This window comes from Dermochelys coriacea, chromosome 12 (assembly GCF_009764565.3).
Source record: "Dermochelys coriacea isolate rDerCor1 chromosome 12, rDerCor1.pri.v4, whole genome shotgun sequence".
Taxonomy (NCBI): domain Eukaryota; kingdom Metazoa; phylum Chordata; order Testudines; family Dermochelyidae; genus Dermochelys; species Dermochelys coriacea.
Genome location: NC_050079.1, coordinates 3,597,838 through 3,620,509, shown reverse-complemented (window position 1 = coordinate 3,620,509; position 22,672 = coordinate 3,597,838). Strand labels below are relative to the sequence as shown.

Below are 22,672 nucleotides of genomic sequence, written 5' to 3'. Positions count from 1 at the left end.
TCATGAAGAGGCGGATGGAGGGGGGTGATGAGGAGCCCCACTACCAACCTTCCCCTCCCCCCAGTGCCCCCTACCTGTTGGCGGGCCCTGCCAGTCAGCGCTTCTCTCTCCCTCCCAGTGCCTACCCTCGATCAGCTGTTTCCTCTGGAGGCGCTGGGGGGAGGGGGCAGAACTGGGTAGGGTGGGGCTGGGGACTTGGGGGAAGGAGTGGAGTGGGGCAGAGCCTGGGTGGAGCCAGAGAGGAGCACCCTCCGGCAGATAAAAACTTGGTGCCTATGTCCCGGGCTCCAGGGATGGCCCTGGGCACACAGGAGAGGCAGAATGGAAGAGCGGAAACTCGCTGAGCTGGGACGATGGGGCACGCCTGGGGGCAGGTGGGCCAGGGAGTTTGCCTAGGGGAGGACACCAATCTGACACAGCAACGGGGCAGCACAAGGGCTGGCTGGCCTGGGTCCGACAGCCTCCTGGAGGTGTCCTGCAGCTTGCAGGGAGGGGAGGGGGAAATGATGTCATGATCTCCCAAATGCCCTGAGCTGTCTCTGGAGAAATCCTGGTGGCACCCAGGTGCTCTGTGAATGCGCAGGTGAAAACAAGACCCGAGCCCCATGCTCCTAAGAGCCCCCCACCTCTGCATCTAGCAACCCCCCGTTTGCCCCCAGACATGAGCAGGTCTGTGGCCTGCATTAGTAAACCTGGGCCACATGAGGCTTCAGTCCATGTCCGAAAGGGAGGGGGTAGCATCCAGCCTGGAGAAGGGAAGTCCAGTATCAGATACTCCCCTTCTCCTTCCCTGCATTGCATCCTTCTGGGTGGACTCCAGTGCTGCATGAATCGCTCTCTATATCTCTCTACATATACATCCTGATTGAATGCAGTGAGGTGCTTGGTGAAGTGGGGGTGAGGTGAATTATCACCCTGGCACCCTGCCCAAAGGCATCATTGGTGATCCTGGGTGAATGAGAGAGACAGCACGTGAAAAGCTGGCCCCCAAGAGGGAAGGCTGGGTTTAGGAGGAGATACTGTTCTAAATTCACACTCCAAGAGTGATCTCATCCTGCACGTTCAAGGGAGACCTGCTAAATGAGGCACAAAGTTTGACTTAAACTTCTCCTGCAATAAATCAGTTTTCCTTTCCTTCTGAAAGTCAGGAACCGGCAGGGGTTAGATACGGCCCCTCTGTTCTGTCTTTGGAAAAGGCAAGTGGAGAGAGAGAGAGCTGAGGAGTGACCCAATGCTGCCCTGGAACGGCGTGCCCCGTGTTTGCCCTGGAGCAGGGAACCCAAAGCAGCATGCCCCAATTCCACCCTGGAGCAGGGAACCCAGAGCAGCGTGCCCTTATTCTACTCTGGAAGAACTATCTCCTGAGAGAGAAGGTGAGACAATCCATATCCGGTCAATCTTAGGTTTGGTCACACATTGCTCCTTTAATATTAGGTTTGGTCACACACTGCTCCTTTAATGGACTAAGAAGAAGAGCCCAACTCCCCAGTTCTCCACCTGGGAACCTTCCTAGGTGCAGGTTTTTTCTGACAATGCTACTGCTGGGGACCTCTTGCTGACCCAGGCATGCTGCGTGAATTGAAGCTGTGGGGAGTTTTGCGGAGCCAGAGGTCACATTTTCAGAGCCACATTGTCTGTAGCCTCTGTACCTGCACCTGCAGAGATTTCCCAGTGCAACTGGCTTGCACGCACAGAATGGGCCATTGTGTGTGCACAAACTGGTGTTTTGCACATGTACTTCCAGCCTTTGCACATGTGAATATAAGTTGTGTGTGTGTGTGTGCATAACAGAGTCCCTCCCAAATCATGCACCCTGGGGAAAGGAGGCCTGCCAAAAAACTACCCCTTAATTCTCTTTCCTGGACAAGCCCTCCATCCCAAACTACCGGGAGTGCCGTGGGGTTGAACTAGGCAATGTTTGTGTTGCAGAGCCTAGATGGGCCCCTCCCTGTTCAGGGGAATTGCAGTTCTGAGATCCCTGTGTGACCCACACTGAAGGGGTCCCCAAAAATCAAAAATGGAAAAAAGAAACCCATAAAACCAGGGCAGCAAACGCTTTCAGTCGGGCCTTGCTTTCCCACATCTGCAGCGGGAGGGTGAATGCTCTGAAACACAAGACGTTAAATTAGAGATTTCAAGCGGCTTCTGGTTTCTGTATTCCCTCCATCTCTGGCTCGCGGGTTCCATAAATAAACGGCTGGCTAGTGCTGAGCACGTGGGTCTCCTTTAGTCTGATGCCGAGACAATGCCCCTGGGTTGCCAGTGGGGTGGGGCCCACGCTGCACTGCATTTCAAAGCTGTTTTGCTATAGTCTCTGCCCACACTGTCGGAAGTTGCTGACAGTTCCTCAAAACCTCAGCTCCCTCCTCCTGAGCTCCGTAAAAGCAGCCTCTGTGGGAAGATCCACCTGCACTTGGAGACAGGGGTTTGGAATCCTGGCACAAAAGTCAGTGGGCGTCCTATGAGCTCGCAATCCCCTGCCTGGGCACATCACGCTAGGGCTGGTTTGTGTGGAGGAAGACGGCGATTTTGCATCATGGCGCAAGTGCATTGCTGTGTATCCTTCTGTGCTTAGAGTGTGAATCTTGGAGTGTGTAAATCCTGCTGTGCTTGGAGGCTGAGAGTGAATCTTGGTGCACGCACCTAGGGACTGGCAGTGGGAATTCTGACACGAGCACACTGGTGTGTTTACCCACGCACCAGTCCAGCTCAGGAGCGTGACCGCAGCTGGAAAGGAGATGACGAATACATTATCCCTTTAGAACCAACAGGGACATTTAGGGAGGTAACGTAATTGGGGAAGGCGGGGGTGGGATTTTGGCTAGGCTGATGCTCTGGCTCTTTCAGCCAGGGCCAGGGGATTTTTACTGACCTCAGGGTCTCATCCAGTGGCCAAGCAGCCCCTCCCACAGTGCTGGGGACCTGGCATGATACTGACTCCAGTCATAGGTGCCGATGCCATGGTTGCTCTGGGGCTGGAGCACCCACAGGGAAAAATTGGTGGGTGCTCTGCACCCACCGGCAGCCAAGCTCCCCGCCCCCCCTGCCCCAGCTCACCTCACCTCTGCCTCCTCCCAGAGCTTGCCGCGGCAAAACAGCAGTTTCGCGGTGTAGCAAGCTGGGGGAGGGAGAGGGGAGGGGCGGGAACCCGGTGCACTAAGCGGGGCCGGGGCGGGGATTTGGGGAAGGAGTCCAATAGGGTCAGGGAGGGGGCGGAGTTGGGGTGGGAACTTTGGGGAGGGGCAGGGCAGGGGTGGAGTCGGGGCGGGGCTGGGGGGGTCGAGCACCCACCGGCACCAGGAGAAGTTGGCACCTATGACTCCCGTGGAAGGACACCTCATGCTGAGTGACTGACAGCAGGTCCAGCACTGACCAGTCCAGGCTCTCCGCAGCATTGGCTCGGATTGTGCTGACCCTCGGAAGAGCAGATTATTTCAGTGGTCTCTGCTTCCACTATAGGACTCCGTCTCCTTTGCTTTCATACCCAATTCACTTGGGGCCCTGTGGTAGCTATTTTGGGGGTTGATATAGTCAAAGCTTCTGGTTTGCCAGGGTGGAATTTGTTTTCAGTGGGAGCAAGTCACTTTATGACCTTACCACAGAGCCCCTCTTTGCCCCTGCACTCCCCCAGCTTCCCGCCCCGGCTCTCCCTGCCTGGGGGAGCTTAGTAAAGCTGGTGACTGCTCTTCACTAGGGCTTCCACAAAGGCTGCTCATGGAGGCTTCCATTCAGGATGTCCCCCTGGCCTTTCCTGTCCCTCTACAGCAGTGGTTCTCAAGCCGCGGGCCACTTGCGGCCCCATCAGCCATAGGTTCCGACGACATGGGTGCTCAAGGGCTGGAGCACCCATGGAAAAAAATTAGCGGGTGCTTAGCACCCACCGGCAGCCAGCTCCCCTCCACCGGCAGCCCCACTGATCAACTTCTCCCCCACCCTCCCAGCACCTCACACCTCAGGTGCCGGGAGGGAGGGGGAGGAGCGGAGATGGGGCACACTCTGGGGAGGGGGTGGAAAGAGGCGGGAAGAGGCAGGGCGGAGTGCGGCTTTGGGGGAAGGGGAGGAATGGGGGTGGGTGCCAGGGGAAGAGTGAGGGCGGGAAGAGGTGGGGTGGGGGGCGAAGCCTGGGGCAGGGGGTGGGGTCAAGCACTCCCTGGGTAGAGAGGAAGTTGGTGCCGGTGCAATCAGCACACAGCTGCGGCCCAGGTGGCATCCTCAGAGCCGTACCGGTAGTGTGTATATTGTGTGGGGGTGGCCCACAGAACACAGAGAGCTGCAGCTGGGGCCCACAATGGTAAATAGGTTGAGAGCCACTGCTCTACAGTGTCTGATTTCCAGCCCTTCCTGTCACTCTTGGATTGGGCCAATGGTCCAGCCAGCAACGTAGAGATTAAAGGCTCCTTAGCCCATCACTAGTCACCTTCTTAATCCAACCGTTACTACATCTTGATGGCAGATGATGCCCAAGAACCTGTATCAAGCTCCCTCTAGCCTTCCCGCTGTCCATCCTGCATAAGCAGTCAGTGCTGGCAATGACAGAGCGGTGGTGAGGTAAAGACAATCCAGCAAATCCCCTGGGTGCAGAGTCAGAGCCAGAGGGGTACATGTGAGTGAGATGATGTCAGTGATGCAATTGTAGCAGCAAAGGCTGCACTTGGGTCTCCTTGGTAGCACTGCGCCTCGTAGCCCTCCAGGTGCTGATGCGTGAGGCTGGTAATATTAAACACACATGGTGCAGGAGCTGGGGTCGAGTTTCCCCGGCTGCCTTTGGGCGCCCCGCGGGGGGTTGGAGCTCCCCAGGGTCCAGTACTGAAACCGGCCCTACTACCTGGGGCTGTGATTTCATCAAATCCCTCAGGGGCTGTGGTGGGGTGGACTAGCCCCAAAGGTCCCCTCCTGGAGGCCTCAGGGCCCTGCCACACTCATTCCACTGAGGAGTAGAAGAGACGTCCTCCAAGTGGCCTAGAGTGGTTGCGAGGTAGCAGGCAATGCGAGACGCTACAGGGAGCAGCCAATCAGGGCTATATAAAGAGAGCTGCAGACTAAAGCACCAGTCAGTTGCTGCCTGGAGCTGGAGGAGAGAGGGTCATGTTCCTGGCTCGCTGAAAGAGCAGCAGGACCATTGATAACTCAGTGTGGGCAAGAACTGCGAGAGCTAAGAAGGTGCTCCTGGCTGGCTGCCGGGACTGAGCCCAAGATGGTTGCTAGCAGGGAGCAAAGCAGGAGCTCATGGCTGGCTGCTGGGATTGAGTAAGGACTGAGCTCAGGAAGGGCTGCAAGAAGACAGGGAGGAAGCCCTTGTGGGTATGGTCCCATATCAGGGCTGGGATGAGTTAAAGACTGTATACCCCAGAAGGGGTTTGCTCTGTTTCACATTCAGACATTGCATGTGACTCGGCTGGAGGGCTGAGTCACTGAAAAACCACCTGAGAAACCACTGATGGGTCACCATAAACTGAGACTGCAGACACACCTGATCAGAGGGGGTGCTTGCGAGAGGTGGGTGCCACACCCCATCACAGAGGCTATGCTTGGTCAGTGTTGAATGGTGTGGCCTTCAGTAGAACCTATAGTGAAGTAGGAAGTTGTCTTGGTTTCTTGAGTGAGTAGGTAGCATGTTCCCCTAATAGCCCTGAACCAGTAGTCCCATGTGGAGTAAAATGGCTCTGGGGGTGACACCTTTCTGATGAGATGGAAAACCACGGTCCTAACCACTCATGGCCACTGATGATCCTATGGTATTTTTCTAGATCATGGGGTGTTTTCTCTGATGTTGTGGCCAAATTTCCACTCATGCAACCACCCATGAGCTTTAGGGGTGCCTGAAATCTGAAAAAAGGTCCAGATCTGAATTTAGCAAATGGCCCTAATCTTTATAATGGGGATCACAATAGCAACTTCCTTTATCAAGTGCTTTGAGATCTACTGATGAAAGTAAGAGCTAGGTACTATTATTATTTATAGGGGATCAAACCCAAACCTGAGATTTGAGATGTGCACGCGCACATACGCCTGCACAGAAAAACTTGGGAGTGGTCAGAATCTGAACATTTGCAACAAACCTCTCTGGGGTTTGCAGTCTTACTTGTGTGGGTTTTTTGTGATTTATTGGCCTGGTTCAGTTCTGCTGTAGCAGGGGAATTGCTGCTGCTCTCAGCCTGTTTTCAGTAGTATCTGGCTCAGTGCAGAGCCCTTTGCTGATGTTCAGGGCTCCTCTGCACACCAGGAGGCTTGAGGAGAAAAGAGGTGACTGACCACACAGAGCAAACCTGGGGGCCTTGGATGGGTCTTTCTTTGGGGCTCCCATTCCTGTGCTTTGATGCTCACTAGTGTCTCGCACTCACTGCTGCCAGTGCGAACAGGATGCAGTGCCAAGCCCAGCGCAGAGCCCCCTTCCCTCCCCCTCCAGCAAGCAGAGGCTGAGAAGCTGCTCCAAGCTTTGTGCGCCTATTTCCATTCTCCAGGACTGTTTTCCAAGTTAAGATCCCTCCCTTTCCGACGCTCCCTGGCCCCCCACTCACCCTGGGGGACCTCTCAAGGCCCCAACACCAGGCGGGGAAACGGGTGTGTAACTTGGGCCATTCCACCTCCCCTCTCTGGCGGGGCTGTGCCAGTCTTTTCCCACTTCCCTTCCCCCAGCTCTGTAACCAGCTGGGAGGAGGAGGAGGAGGAGGAGGAGACTAAGTTCTCCTATGCCTCTCTCCTAGGTCACCACCCCAGCAATGGGATCTGTTTGAGCTGGCCCTGCAGACCCCGGTTCCTCCACATTCGGCTTCCCGGCCAGCTCCGTCCCGCTGCAAAGGGGGGCGCGACACTCTGAAAGGCGGTGAGTGAGGCTTGGGCTCGGTGGGAGCGTTTCAGGGCGTATTGGGGTCCCCCCCATGCCTCTTTGGGACAGGGACGGCTGCTTCCTATCTGTGGGTACAATACTTAGGACGATAGCTTCTGATCCCGGCGGGGGCCGCTGGGTGACACACACATCCTAAAGCTGGGGGGCTGAGAGCCCGCGAACCGAACTGTAAACCCTGGGTATGACGGACACCCCTTCCAGCCAGGAGTGCGGCAGCCCCAAAGGCGGGGTCGGCGGGGCTGCCTCTGCGGATCAGCCGTTCGCCCCCCCGGAAAAGTTTCCCGGGCAGCCCCTGTGCTGGCCGGCGGTGCAGGGGCTGGGAAGGGAGGGCGAAGGGCAAACTGGGAACCCCTCCCGCTGCAGAGTTGAGCAGAACTTTCCCCGGGGGCAGGCAGCAGCGCGGGGGGGGGGGGGTGCAGGCTGGGACGTGGTTGCAGGCAGCCGGGGGGGGGGAGGCTTTCCCGAGGGGTGGGACCCGGGGGCTGCTGCCCCTTCGGGGCGACCCAGTTCTGTGGGGGCGGGGGCCTGGGGTTACACCCGCCAGCGGGGGCTGGGGAAGCGGCGGGGAGGGAGGGGGGGGTGCGGAGGAATTTGAAGCTCTCCCGGGGGGGGGGCGTCACCATGGTGATTTGACGATTGGCGAGCCCGGTGGCCAATGGGGAAGGGGCTGTGAGCGAACTGAGCGGACAAGGGGCCCGCCCCTCATTCACCCCGGCGGGGGCGAGCTCTGGGCTCGGAGCGGGGCGCCCGGGCTCGATCTCGCCCTCGCCCTCGCCCGGGGGGGGCTGCGTGTGTCCACGCCCCGCTGCCGCCGCTGGGGGCCCTTGGCTACGTGGTCCCCAGCCGCGGGGGGGGGGGGATGTGGTCGCCATTTGGTTGTGGGGTTCAGCATGTGGGGGTGGGTGGCGCCGCTGGCTTGTGCTCTACCGGCCACCGGACTGCAGCTGGGGGCCCGAGGGTTGCCAGGCGGCCGCTTTTCCGCCCCCCTCCAAAAGGGACCCTGGCGCCGCCGCCGCCGCCCCCCCGGGCCATGACAAGTCTGCTCCCCGCTGCCCGGGCGGCCAGGGAGGCTCGGCGCGTTGCCCCCGCCCCGGGGGCCGGCTCCGCAGCTCCCATTGGCCAGGAACCGGGACCAATGGGAGCTGGGGGGGGGCGTCTGTGGGCGCCGGGGCCGCCCGCGGCGCCTCCCGAGCCACCTAGGGGCTTCTGAGCCCCGGCAGCTGCGGTAAGCGCTGCTGGCCCCCGGCCCCACCCTGGAGCCCTCACCGGCGCCCCAACCCCGTGAAAGTGAGTGAGGTGGGGGGAGAGTGAGCGACCGAGGGCGGGGGGGGCTGGGGTGAGTGGGGGGCGGGACCTCAGCGAAGGGGCCGGGGGGGCTGGGGCGGGACCTCAGCGAAGGGGCTGGGGTGAGTGGGGGGGCGGGACCTCAGCGAAGGGGCGGGGGGGGCTGGGGTGAGTGGGGGGGCGGGACCTCAGCGAAGGGGCGGGGGGGGGCTGGGGTGAGTGGGGGGGCGGGACCTTAGCGAAGGGGCCGGGGGGGGCTGGGGTGAGTGGGGGGGGCGGGACCTCAGCGAAGGGGCCGGGGGGGGCTGGGGTGAGTGGGGGGGCGGGACCTCAGCGAAGGGGCCGGGGGGGGCTGGGGTGAGTGGGGGGGCGGGACCTCAGCGAAGGGGCTGGGGTGAGTGGGGGGGCGGGACCTCAGCGAAGGGGCTGGGGTGAGTGGGGGGGCGGGACCTCAGCGAAGGGGCCGGGGGGGGCTGGGGTGAGTGGGGGGGCGGGACCTCAGCGAAGGGGCCGGGGGGGGCTGGGGTGAGTGGGGGGGCGGGACCTCAGCGAAGGGGCCGGGGGGGCTGGGGTGAGTGGGGGGGCGGGACCTCAGCGAAGGGGCCGGGGGGGGCTGGGGTGAGTGGGGGGGCGGGACCTCAGCGAAGGGGCCGGGGGGGGCTGGGGTGAGTGGGGGGGCGGGACCTCAGCGAAGGGGCGGGGGGGGCTGGGGTGAGTGGGGGGGCGGGACCTCAGCGAAGGGGCGGGGTGTTCCCTTTTGTGCACTTAGAAAGTTGGCAGCCTAGGTGGACTCTGCTGGCCTTAACCCGAAAAAGCGTTTTTGAAGAACACAAATCAGCAGGTTTCCCCCTCCCCGCCGCCTCAAAACGAACAAAATGTTGGTCACTGAGGAAGGAAAAAGTTAAAATTCAAGTAAACCCCGGAATATGGATTATTTCAACTCCCGAAGAAAGAAGAGAGAGTGCAGGATTGGGTTTATACTCCTAATTTATACTTTAATGTTGGGGGAACACCCACCTCTGTCTGTTCCAGCTACACAGTGTCACGCTGTCTAGATGAAAAGGAGGACTTGTGGCACCGTAGAGACTAACACATTTATTTGAGCATAAGCTTCCATGAGCTACAGCTCACTTCATCGGATGCAGTGGGGAGATTTTTCCACCAAAGCGGGGGTATTTTCCACCAAATGCATCCAATGAAGTGAGCTGTAGCTCACGAAAACTTATGCTCAAATAAATGTGTTAGTCTCTACGGTGCCACAAGTCCTCCTTTTCTTTTTGCGAATACAGACTAATAGGGCTGCTACTCTGAAACCTGTCTAGATGGTGGGGGGAGAGAGTGCCTCCATTTCCCCTTCTGGTAAAATGCGGATAATGATACTGACCTCCTCGGGAAAGCACTTTGAGATCTAGGGATGAAAACCACTGGTATAAGAGCTAGGCATTATTATGATAGATGAAAAAAGAAAATTGTAGGTGGAACAGGTAGCACTGCCTATAGTTAGGGTTGCCTGACACATTCCATTATAAGACCCTGTTTTCAGTCGCACAAATTTTTCCTCAACTTTAACCATTCAGGCTGAAATTTTCCATACCAGTTGCCTGCTTTGGACTGAATTTTTTTTTTTTTTTGAAAGTTTCAGCAAAAAAATGTCAGCTGTTTCTGAGAGTGAGGTTAGAGAAAAATACATGATTAACTAATGGCTAAACAATTATTGCTACTCTTTCCTTGAGAAGCCCTAGCTCCCTCCAACCCCCCCCCCCCCCCATGTTTTATGGCAAGAACTTGAAATTTGGCAGGGCGAGGTCACCCTCATGCTAGGGATGTGCCTTTTGCTTTCCCTGTGAAAACTGGCCCAAATATGGCCAAGTTATAAGCCTCTGAAAAATCTCAGTTCATGTACACCCAATGGAGACTTGGTAGTTTAGCAGCTAAATTCTCTGAGAATTCCATCTGCACTGAGCAGGCTCTAGCCCACGGCCAGTGGAGGTGTGGCAACCGTGGCACCATACTTTTGTGTTCTTTCAAAGCTCCCATTGCTAGCTCCCAGGCAGTGGGGAGGAGAAAGAAGAAGCTGCCTGGCTGGAATGCAGAGACACAAAGAGAGACAAGGGGGGGTGAGGGTAGGGAGAAGTGAGGGGGAAAAGGCATGCTGTGGTAGGGAGGGAACAAGCAGAGAGGTTGTGGCGGTGGCTAGAGTAAGGGGGCAGAAATGGGTGGGTGGGGTATATGCTATGGGATGGCGCAAGAATGTGGACCTAGGAAAGAAGGGTCTATAACCACTAGAGAATATTTCCCTCCAGAACCTGGAATTGAACCCTGGATTCTGAGGCTCACCATTCCTCTTCTATCAGCAAAAAGCTGTGATACCCAGGGGCAAAAGCTGTGATGTTTCTCACCGCCCCTACCCCCCTCAGCGGCTGGTCCACTTAGAAAATAACAGCCTACTACTGCTACTGGTTTTACTAGTACTACTACATAGGTTCAAGTGGTAGCAGGCTGTGCTGTGGCTCTCAAGGTGTGACTCCTGCTGATAGTTCCACGTGAGGGAATTTGTTTTTTCAGTTTGCTTTTTTTTAAAACCTAGGAAATTACATGCACAAAACTACATTAACAGAATGTTAAGGTTGCAACGTCCAGCTAATTAATAATTAATTAAGAAATTAAGAATTCTGTCTTTAGTGCAGGGTATGGATGGTTTGCACTAAACAGGTCCTGCAGCCACTCTTAGAAGGATGATAAAAAGGAATATTGAATAGCTACCCCTGCAGTGAGCATCATCCATTCTGGGCACTAAATGAGGCAGAGGTACTGTGGAAGAGTAGCATGAGATCCCGTAATTCAAAGCTGTAGCCTGATGCATGCACACAAGGCTCGGGGCAGCCTTAATTCTGTCATTTCCTAACTTTTGAGTGCTTGACTTTGCGACGTGAATGTTCTTTTTATATTGGGTTTGGTATGTACTAGATGTACTGGGATTAAATGGGAAGTTGAGCACGAGAGAACGTGTAAAGAATTTCTCATAAGAGTGAGATTCTGTGCTGCCCCGCCAAGAGGCACAGCAAAGAACGGACAGCCCAGTGAGAGAGGGGGGCTAAGATAGCATTAACCCACTTTTGCACCATCCCAATTCTGGACTACTTCAGGGGTTGAAAAGGGCCCTGGTTGAACTTCCCCTGGAATCTCTTCTGCATGTCCTTCACAAAGTACTCCTGGGGGAATTCTGCATCACTGCGGTGCTGCAGAATTCAAGGCCCCTGCAGATTTTTTTGCTTCCCTGCAGAAAAATGACTTCTGATGGGGAAGCAAAGGGAAGCTGCAAGAGCGGTCATGCACCCCCTCCCCGGCAGTGCAGGCAGGTTGGTTTGGGCACCCAGAGCAACAGGTAGAGAGCACCTGAGGGTGGGGGTGGAGGGCTGGCGAGTCATGCATGTGAGAGAGGAGAGACCCTCTGTCCCTCTCACTTGCTATCGCAGTGTGGAGGGGCAGGACTTTGGGGTGTTTCTGAGGAGGCAGGTGTGGGGCTGGCTCTGTTCCCTAAAGCAGAGCAGAATATGTAGCAGCCTGCCTGATGAGTGAATTGTTCCCATTGTTCTTGGTGAATTCCCCCAGGAGTATAAAACAGGTGTAAAACAATTTAAGGCTTCTTAGATTGCTAGAGTGGTGTAAAGGAAAGTATGGCCCTTATAAAGCTTATGGTGCTTTAGTGATTAGAACTGGTCTACATTTTTGGACTGAAAAAATTTCCTATCAAAATTGCTCCGTGAACTGTTTGCTACTGACCTTTCCGGAGATGGTCTGTAGCCAATATAAATTGTGAGTTTGAGTTCCCAGGCCTCACTTGCCCCTCAGTTGGCTATGATGCAACACAGCAGATGGCTGCATATATTTGACTAATAACTAGAAGTAAAAAGTCAATACTAGCTTCATTACTATGAGACAAAGGGGGTTGGTGATTTCCTCCAATGCCTCCCATTCCCATTCTCCATCCATTGTATTGTAGTTTAAATAAATTACTAAAATAATTGAAACCAACTTGATTATATTGCATTATTTTGACAAAAAATACAGAATTTTAAAATACGGTGTGCAGAATTTTGAACTTTTTGGTGCAGAATTCCCCCAGGAGTAACAAGGGGCTTGCAGGGGATCCTTGGAAGACCGCTTGACAGGTAACTTCCACAGTGGGAGAATCCTCCCCTTGTGCATTCAACAGCCTTTTACCCCACTTCAGCCCTTACATGTGGCATACAGAGTTCGGAGCAGGGCTGAGGATTTAGCCCTATTTCTGTCCCATCTCTGCCGCGCTTTCTGTCTGCATATTTCTATCACCATGTCAAATTCATCTCATCTATTTTTAGAGATGAGCTCAAACCAACACAGCACTCCCTGAAGATTAGGAAAATTTGGATCTTAACACTGAAAATGAGCCCCTAGATAATTCCCTCTTTGGATCTCGTGCCGCATCTTCCTCTTGTCTTGGAAAGCACCCAGCAAATTGTGCGTTTTACTGCAATATGAATGATAAATGCTCCTGCTAGCAACGTCTAGTACAGTATGGAAAAAGCTCTCATTAGCTCCTTATTTAATTAGAAAAGAAGAACGAAAGAAGGAGAGGGAAACATCTGGAAACATGCCGTGTTTATAGCATCCTGAGTGGGCACAGAGGCAGGAAGTCAGAGCCAAGAATGGGCTCCATTTGGCAGCGAGTTGCACGGGTATGCAGCGGTGTTTTGGAGCCAGGGAGGTTGCTCAGAACAGCTCTAAGCTAGTTTGGGGTTGCCAGGTGTGTGTTGTGCTCTGCACTCCATGCAAATCCCCCTGTGCGGAAACACGCTGAGTAGGCCTGTGAAATGTACTGTCTGGGGACCTGGGAGCCAACCCTCGACATGTCTGCTCCTAAGCGGAGGGAATGGCATTAAATTTGAGAGTCAGGTGGCTCTGCCAGCTCTTTTCAGTTTGCAAGCTACAGAGGTTAGTATTTATCAATTTGCTGCAGGTAGTGGAAAAGGCTCCTTATTGAGTTTGTATTTTCCAGCCCCCGTTTGTCTAGCGGGGGGTTGCTAGTAGAATTTGGTGCTTGGGCATAAAGCTGGCCAGAATGAGACATATTGTAGGAAGGCTGACTGTGAGCTTCCTCTATGCACCGCTGCCGGCGCTCCTCAGATCTGACTGCAGCACTCTGTACGTTACTAGGCTTTGAATCCTATCCAGTTTTGCCAATGAGCTTGAATCCAGACCCACAGCTATTCGAGGCCTTAATCCCCTTACTGCTCTGCCAATGCACCTCAGCTCTGACCTGCAGCATGCTCTGCATTTCTAGGCTTGGAATATATATATATACATTAGCTGTTACCACTCAAGAAAGAGATCTTGGAGTCACTGTGGATAGTTCTCTGAAAACATCCACTCAATGTGCAGCGGCAGCCAAAAAAGCCAACAGAATGTTGGGAATCATTAAGAAAGGGATAGATAATAAGACAAAAAATATCCTATTGCCTCTATGTATAAATCCATGGTACGGCCACATCTTGAATGCTGCGTGCAGATGTGGTCGCCCCATCTCAAAAAAGATACATTGGAATTGGAAAAGGTTCAGAAAAGGGCAACAAAAACGATGAGGGGTATGGAACAGCTGCCCTGTGAGGAGAGATTAATAAGGCTGGGACTTTTCAGTTTGGAAAAGAGAGGACGAAGAGGGGTTATGATCGAGATCTATTAAATCATGACTGGTGTGGAAAGAGTCTATAAGGAAGTGTTGTTTACTCCTCATAACACCAGAACTAGGGGTCACGAAATGAAATGAATAGGCAGCAGGTTTAAAACAAAAGGAAGTATTTCTTCACACAACGCACAGTCAACCCCGGCTATTCAAGGTCTTGATCCTCACACAGCTCTGCCAATGCACCTCCGCTCTGATCTGCATTACCAGTCTTTGATTCCCGTACCGCTCTGCCAATGCACCTGAATTGTGACTTGCAGCCCTTCTCTCCCCCCACTATTCCAGTCCTAGAGCCCCACACAGCTCTTCTGATGCACCTCAGCTCTGGCCTGCATTGCCCCTGCTGTGGCAGCTCTCACATAGCTCTGTCAATGCACTCGGTCCTGACCTAAAGCATCATTTTCCAGGCCAATCACAGTTCTGCCAATTAACCTCAGCTCTGACCCACACCACCTCCTCCTGTTCCAATCTGGGACTGGCCTCACATAGGGTTGTATTTTGCCCTTATAGAGAACTTACTTCTTCAAAGCACTATGCAGAGAGTAACCAGTTAATTGCCACAGTAGATCTGGGAAGTATTATCCCCCCATTTTACAGATGGGCAAACTGAGGTGCCTGGAGGTAAAGTGACTTGCCAAAGGTGACATAGGGAGTGATGCCAGAGCTGGATTTGGAGCTCTTGGGTACATGGAGTTATCTCATGGTTCCATGCTGCAACCACTAAATGCTATCAGCTTCTTATGGCCAACCCTGCTCTGAGTGAAGGAGAGTTCGTGATGTGAACAAATGGGGGCTGGGCTGGGCTGAGCCCTAACAAACTCCATCCACTTGCATCTCTTATGCATGTCCCTGAGCTTCCATGACATTTAGGGGTGTTAGGACTAGAACCAAGATCCAACATAGATCTCTGTACAGCTGTCCAGAGGTGGCAGGCTAGTGCACCAACCGAGTATACCAAATCCTCTAATTTCATGCTGCAGGGAGTAAACTAATGCCCCAGGCCAGAGAGTCCTGAAGTTAAATTTCCTCCTGGGTTCAGCATTGCAATTGGTTGGGTGTGTTATGATGTAGGATGTTCTCTCAACTTCCTCTTCCTAACTCTAGCCCTTCTCCCAGCCCCTGCTGGAGGCAGGGTACCAGACTGTGTGGACCAGTGGTCTGACTTGGTACCCCCAGGCGTACAGTACCAGCCCTTCATTCACACAGAACAGTGGCTGAGATGTTTGGGAGCAATCTCCCAACTCCTCAGTGAGGATCCTCCCTTGATCCCTCATGTGCTATATGCCTGGAGACCCGGTACCAATCCTGATTTCTCTCCTGTGGGGGTGGGGTTGTTGTCCTAACGGGGTGTGCGTGTTTCCTTTTAGTAACCCGACTAGGATCCTACTCTTCTTCATTCTCTGCCCCTGCAGACACAAGGATTCAGGAAACAAAGGGTTAATGACCTTGTACACCGACAGAATCTGAGGCTGTAAATGGAGCTGGATGCGGATGATTCTTGCTCACGTGCACAGCACTAAACTGATCAGCGGGGACTAGACATACTGAATAGGCCCTTACTCCACAGGTTGCCCCATTGAAACCAATGGGATCCCTTACATGAGTAAGTGCTCGTCAATGTGAGCAAGGGCTCCATAGACTGGCCCGGGCTATGCAGCCAGATGGGAATTCTCCCCTCCTTGGGCTGTGGGGCAGAACCCGTATTGGAGAGACCGGCTGGGCCACTGGGCAGGGTGGACCAGTGTTCTGTCGGGGTGCAGAGAATCCTTTCTCACACGCCTACCTAGTGTGTCTTGCTCAGGGTAAACCAGCCACCTGAGGCGGGGTCAGGAAAGAATTTTTTCCCAGCTCAGATTGGCAGGGACCATGGGGGATGGAGTCACTTTCCTCTGTGGCATGGGGCACGATTCTCCTGCTGGGATCATCCGGGCATAGCCGACTTAATCAATCCCCTGCTGATGCAGGGGCCTTGGGTATCGCTGGCACCTTGGTCCCGCCTGCTCTCTGCTTGTGACCCACGGCAGTTTAGTCTCCTGAGGACTGAAATGCTTTCGTCTAACCAAAGTCCTTGGGCTCAGTGTGAGAGTGTCTGGATGAAACTCAGTGGCCTGTGATGTGCAGGTCGGACTAGGTGATCCCTTCTGGCCTTAACTCTGTGCAACACTCTGTGTCCTTCAGGCCGGTCGCCAGCAATTCCGGGCCCCGCAACCAGGGCTGTCCTTTGGGGGTGGGGTGGGGTCCGGGATGGAAGTGACGAATCCATCACTTCTGGGACAGACCCATCACTTCCGGGACCAACCGTGCTGGCCAATCGCACCGGCCCGGGGTCCCCCAAAGCGCGGGGCTCAGAGCAGTCACAAACGCCTAGGAGCCCTACGGCCTGCCCAGGTGATTTAAAAGGGCCCGGGGCTCCCGGCTACTGTGGGCCCTTTTAAATCGCCTAGGCCCCTGGGCAGTTGCCCCCTCTGCCCACCCCATCTGCAGGCCTGGTCTCCTTCTTCAGGGTGGAGCAGGGCCCTCTAGCAGGTGCAGGCTGGTGTATATTGGGGGATGAGCATAGCTAGATCTCAATACCCTATCCCCTCGTCTGGCATTAGTATGGAGGACTGAGACCTGTAGCTGGCAGCTGTGTCCATCTGCTTCTGGGCTGCCCAGTGCAGTTAAGCTGCTTTAAGTGATTAGGGACTGTGACAGCTGTGGGCTGACTGTCCTCGGGACCCTATACTTATCCAATTAAATCTCTCCAGCACCCTCCCATTGAGGTTTCCTGAAGCGGTTTACCAGCTTGGCAGAGCCACTGGCCCCAGCGCTGTGGTCACAGGTTCTTGGACTGAGAAATCCGTTCAGCTCCTGGGGCAGCAGGCATCCGCCCTGAAGTGTTACTGTCAGGCTCTGAAGCAAGGCTTTGGCGTAGCAGGGCAGACTGTGCAGAACGGGCAAAGACAGCGGGGGTGGAGGCATCGAAGGGGTCGGCGCTGTCGGAGCGTTCTTGCAGGGGTCGCTGCGCATGGCAGGTGACCTGTCTTCTGGCTCAGCTCTGGGATGGCAGAGCCAGTGTGCACTGCTTTTTGTATTTTGATATTCTTCCCCCTATGCTGCAAAAGTAGTCCCTCAAAATGAGGACAAAAATATGGTGTTAAAGTGCTTTCTTTACTTTGCCCTTGTGCTTTTGGGTCAGGCACTCTACCCACAGTTGCAAGCTCTGCCCATGATACCAGCGTAGCTGGATGTTTCTGCAGCATTGGCAGGGAGATCGGTTAGAGCAACGGTTCTCAAACTAGGGCCGCCGCTTGTTCAGGGAAAGCCCCTGGCTGGCAAGGCTGGTTTGTTTACCTGCCGTGTACTCAGGTTCGGCCGATCGCGGCTCCCACTGGCCGCGGTTCGCCGCTCCAGGCCAATGGGGGCTGCAGAAAGGGCAGCCAGCACATCCCTTGGCCCGCGCCACTTCCCACAGCCCCCATTGGCCTGGAGTGGTGAACCGCGGCCAGTGGAAGCCGTGATCGGCCGAACCCGCAGACGCGGCAGGAAAACATACCGGCCCGGCCCGCCAGGGGCTTTCCCTGAACAAGTGGCGGACCAGCTTTGAGAACCACTGGGTTAGAGAACTGATGGTTAGGTTGTGTTGGGACGGTTTCAGGGATACACCTCAATGGGCCAATCACACCTCTCAGAGCTGTTGTTTCACGCTGCCTGTCTGCAGACTCAGGCAAATGGTGCTTGGTCAGGCCACAGTTGGAAGCTTTCCTTTGTGTCCATAAAAGCTAGAAATGTGATAATACTTTTTAAAGAACGAACACACCAGTTCTGCAGAAAGTGGTGGGGCCCACAGGGCCGTGCTGGTGGGAGTAAGCACTGCGTGCCAGCTCTGTCTCCACTCTGCATTTGCTCCGTTCAGAATAGGGCTCTCGCATGCCTACAGGGGGAGAGGAAAAGGAATGGGATCTCCCTCTTCCTGCGGTTTGCGTTCACAGGGGAAAGAGGAGGATCAGGCCAGGGGATACCATCTCACTCTTGTACGGTCTCTGTATCTAACCCATCACTTCTCTTCTGCATGGGGGATGCTGGCTGGCTACAGGAGGCCACGCTTCAGGAAGACAAACCAGACCAAAGGATTCATTCTTCATGTCCATTGGGCCTTGAGCTTCCTCCATCTCCCCAGTCCACCAGGGAGCCAGATTCTCAGCTAGCGTAAAGCTTTTCGAGTCTGTGGAGCTACACAACTCCTATGCCAGCTGAGCACTTTGCTCTGTGATCTAAGTGCAGAGGATGGGACGAGCTTCCCGTTCTGTAGCACGGAAGTTGTCTCTGAAGATCAGCCTTGGGGAGTGACGGGGAGCACCTGTGTGTGTGCTGGGGAATCAAAGAATCTCAGGTTTGGATGAGCCCTCAGGAGGTCATCTAGTCCAACCCCCAGCTCAAAGCAGGACCAATTCCGAGTTTTTGCCCCAGATTCCTAAATGGCCCCCTCAAGGACTCAAGGATTGAACTCACACCCCTAGGATTTGCAGGCCCATGCTCAAACCCCTGAGCTATGCCTCCCCCCGCCCCAGCTGTGCTCGGTTGGGGAAAGAGTGTAAAGAAGGCTTTATAGCGGGGAGGAAGGAGAGAGCAACAGCAGATCTCTGTTCTCTCCTCTTCCCTTCCCTCTGGGAGGGAGCGGTGGGGGGCTTGTGTTGTGTTGTGGCACTTGGCTGAAGCAATGTGGAAATGTCAGAAGAGCCCAGTGGAAAATTGGCACAACCCCCTTTCCCTCCCAGGCCAGGCGCCTCCCTCCCCCATGTCTGCATGCTGTCTGGCTGCTCGTGGCAATGTCCTTTCATGTGGGCAAAACTACTTGGAAATGGGCAGATCTGCAACTAATTAGTGTGAATTGCGGGTAGCTGGCTTCCCCCTCCATGCATGGATGGAGCCCAGAGCCAGGAGGAAGAGCCAGAGCTAGCCAGACTGCCCACCCTCCTCCCCCCAGCCCCACTCCGGCTTTAGTGATGGGATTAACGGCTCTAGTGGAAACATTGGGAGAGCGCCCTTGCCTCTGCCCCAAGTCGAGTATCAAGGAGAAAACTATGTTGTGGTTTTGGGCTTTGATCCACTGCAGAACCATTCCAAGAGAGGCTTCCAGTGGGCTTCCTCTCCCCCCCAATTCATCCCCTTGTATACACACATGCGTGCCCCCCCCATATCTTCTGCCTCTCTCCCCAGGCTTGTACATTGACACTGCAGTGCAACAGAGAAGCTGCCCCATTCCAGGGCGTTCCATCTCATCCCTTTGTGTTTTTTTCCACAACCATGAGAACTAGAACCTTTCTCTCTTTTATAAATAGAAATCTGAGATTCCCATTGACTCCAGAAGCTGGGGCTTTAAAAATTAGCTCCCCAAGAGTTGGCAACAGCAATGTGTCCTGCCTGGGGACGTTGTGAATTATTGCTATGTATTATGATCGTGTCTTCAAGCAGGGATCCAGGCCCCATTGAACTAGGCCCTTTCCCAACATATAATGAAGAGACAGTCCCTGCCCCAAACAGCTTCCAATCTAAATAGGCCCTGACTATACAATAAGTGCACCCTCTGTGTTAATTTCCAGCTGTGAAGTGAAGCTTTCAGGTGTTAGAACATCTAGCTTGCTCTCTGTTGTGGGAATCCCAGCTCCTCTGATGGTCCTGCTAATCTTTGCTGTAGCCTCTCTAGTAGCTTCAGCTTGTTCCAACATGCCCATCTCTTTTTCTTGTCCACCAAGCCAAAAAGTGGTTCACCACCTACTGTACGGCACTGGCAGATTTCCCAGAGAGAGTCGCTTTCTTCCAGCACTGAACAAGGAGCTCTGTTAGAATCAAGAAAATTGTGTTGGGGAGATATTCAGTGGCCCCAGTGGAAGGTAGGTGCCTAATTCCCATTGACTTTCAATAGGAGTAAGGTGCCTAACTACCTTTGGAAATCTTTCCCATTATCCCTAAAGCTCTGCTGTCTCCCAGTCTCGACTTCACCACAGAGCTTCTACCTCGAACCTTCTCCAGCTCCCTCTCCTGCCTGGCTTCCTCCTGGAGTACTCGTCTGCTTCCCTCCGCCATGCAACGCATGCTCACTTACATGCCCTCATAAGACAGGTTGCGTTGTCTCGGGGATTCATGAGCCCTGGGTTCTTTTCCTGACTCTGCCACTGACTCCCTGCCTCACCCTGGGCCTGTTTTTTTGTCTTTCTGTGCCTCAGTTTCCCCCACTGTACAGTTAGGATAATATGCCATAGACACACACATGTTCCTCCTGCGCCCTCCATTGTTTGACTACAGTCCTAAGCATTAATCTACAGCACACGCTCATCCCTTCATAGGGCGTTACCGCAAACTCCCATGTCCTTCTGGCATGTTGGATTTATTTAGCGAGCTGAATGTTTGTGCTGACGCAGGGCAGGAAACGGGATGTTTGATTTAAACCCCGTGTCCTCTCCCTGCACAAGCTGCACGGTATCTTCACGTCTCCCTCGGCTGTCATTTCCCCCCTTCTGTGCCTCTATTTCCTCCCCATTACGAAGGGGATCATACTGCCCAATGCAGCAGGGGGTGGGGAAACTTGGTTCCGTATCTGTCTGTAATGGGCTTTGAGCTCCTCGGGGTGGGATGGGGCTGTACATGTTTCCAAGATCATTATTTCCCGCTCCATCATCAATCACAGAGCAGACCCCAGGAGACTGAAATCCTGGGTTCTCTTCCTAGTTTGGGGGATGTGTGAGGCTCTTGGCCTACATTCTGTGAGATGCACTCGGACGCTGCAGTGACAGGTGCCATATTCAATCATAGCTCCTGGCTCTGCCACTTACCTGCTGTGTTGTCCAGAGCAAATCATCCTCACCCTCTGCTTCCCCAGCTGTAGAACAGCGATAAAGATGCAGCATCAGCTTGTGTGAGCTGCCTGGGCAACACCAAGGATGATGGGGCAATCCAGAGATCTGATAATTAGGAAGCACTAGGCAGATAATCTCCCTAGACCTTCTGGGGTTTGGTGACCTTAGCTGTCCCGCAGGGGATGTGCAAAACGCTTTGAGATCCTTGAATGAAAAGGCTAGAGCTAGGCAATGTACCTGTTATAAATAAGGAAAAGCCTTATCCTTGTGCCCCTGCCTTTGGGCTTTGATCCCGTTCTCCCACTGAAGTCAGAAGCCCCATTGATCTCAGGGGGAGCAGGACAGGACCTGGGGGGAGAAGCTGAGCAGAGAACCCCCACACTCATTGCACGAGTCACACGTGAGGGCATAGAGTCAGTTTGGGGAGGGTTGCTGTGGGAGTGGCCAGATGCCTGGCTTTAATGGGCTGGGGAGAGCGGGGGTCAGAGGTTGGGAGAGTTTATCTGGGTATGTTCTTTGGACAGAGGCAGACAGTGCTGTGACAGCTGTTCCGGAGAGCTGGGGAGAGGGAGGAGTTAATGAATTAACTTACTGAAGTGTTTGAAGTGGGTGAGAAGGGGAGAGGGGGTAGGCTGGAGCAGAGTTCCTGCAGGTAAATTGGGGGTTCCTCTCCCTGGGCGAGGCACTGCGACCAGCATTTGGGGTGTCCTGCGGGTGGTGTCTCACCCGTCAATCAGCTCGCCAGGCCCTGGCCCGAGACTGGGACCGGCTCTGCGGCATGGGCACAGCCAGGTGCTCAGTGTGCCTGGCCGCTGGGGTGGCAAGGGAGTGCGGCCCACCCTGCCTAGGGATGACAGAGATCGGAGGGCCTGCCGGGGCAGCAAGGGAGGAAGGGGGAGACAGATGAACCTTTGGCTGTTCTGAGCATCGCTGTGTAACCGCCAGCTAGAGCAGCTTGGGGCATGTCAGCGATAGCTGGGTTTGTAAATGCTTGGTGAGGGATCCACACTGGAGCATCAGTATCCAGCTGCTGCGAGCAGGCGTATCCATCCTCTGGGCCACTAGTGGCAGGATTCGCACTCAGCCCCCGAGTCTGGATCTAGCATCTGGATCAATAGAAGATCCACTTGTGCCAGAAGTCGCTCTCCCAGCCTCTGAACCCACGGGCTAGTAAGCCCAGATTGGCTCCCCTTGGCATTCCCTGCGTGAGTGTCCTGGCGAGCCGCGTTCCCTGCTCTGGATGATCCCTGGCTTTGATGTTCCTTGGGCACATTCCTGTTAGGGAGAATATGGCTTCATTTTTTACTGCAATTCCCTCCGCAGCCACCTGCTGCCATCTCCACACTCTGAATGAGACCTATTCACCCTCCGACTGCTCCTTCCTTGCTGTATTACCTCCAGTGATTTATGCCCCCAGACTTAACAAGTGCACCCTTCCCTAGCAGCCCCTCCCATGGCATCCTGGGGGCGCTGGAAGACAGGGAGGGAGCGGGGGGCAGGGTGAAAGCCACATAGAAGAGCCTGGTTCAGCTGAACTCTGTAAAAGAACTTTATGGCCAAGGTGTGAGCAAAGAGATGGTGAAAGTAGACGGGGGCGGGGAAGGGGGCTCAGATGCCATGGTGATGGGGCAGTATGCAGAATAGAAGGGGACGAGAGAGAGGAATAGAGGGGAAGAGCAAACTGGGGAGAAAGGGAGGGAGGTAAAGGAAAGAAGACGCTGAGGAAAGCCGATGATCGTTAGTCATCTGGAGCCGGAACTGGATGCTGCAGGCAAGGGAGCACAGAGGTACAGCACCGACCATCGGCACTGACCCTCAGGTGTAGTGAACCTATTGACTTCGCTTCCCTCTGTAGACTTCACTGGGGCCAATCCAATTTACACCGGCTGAGGATCTGGCCTCTTCCTGCTGGCCTTGGGATGGAGGCACGAAGTCGAGCATGGGAGAAGGAGACGCTGGGAGCAGCGAGGAGAGGGGCGCGGC

General features: G+C 54.6%; 1 protein-coding gene across 2 annotated transcripts in view; it reads left to right on the top strand.

The window, feature by feature from the left end:
* Positions 1–6,645: 6,645 nt before the first annotated feature.
* Positions 6,646–22,672, top strand: part of CCDC102A (coiled-coil domain containing 102A) — a 51,333-nt gene continuing 35,306 nt past the window's right edge. Inside the window, exon 1 of one of the 2 annotated variants that reach the window (XM_038368704.2) lies at positions 6,646–6,823. The gene's annotated coding sequence lies outside the window, so the exon portion shown is untranslated. Of the gene's footprint in view, positions 6,824–7,978; positions 8,135–22,672 lie in introns of those variants that run through there. The other variant, XM_038368705.1, reaches the window with a different exon arrangement.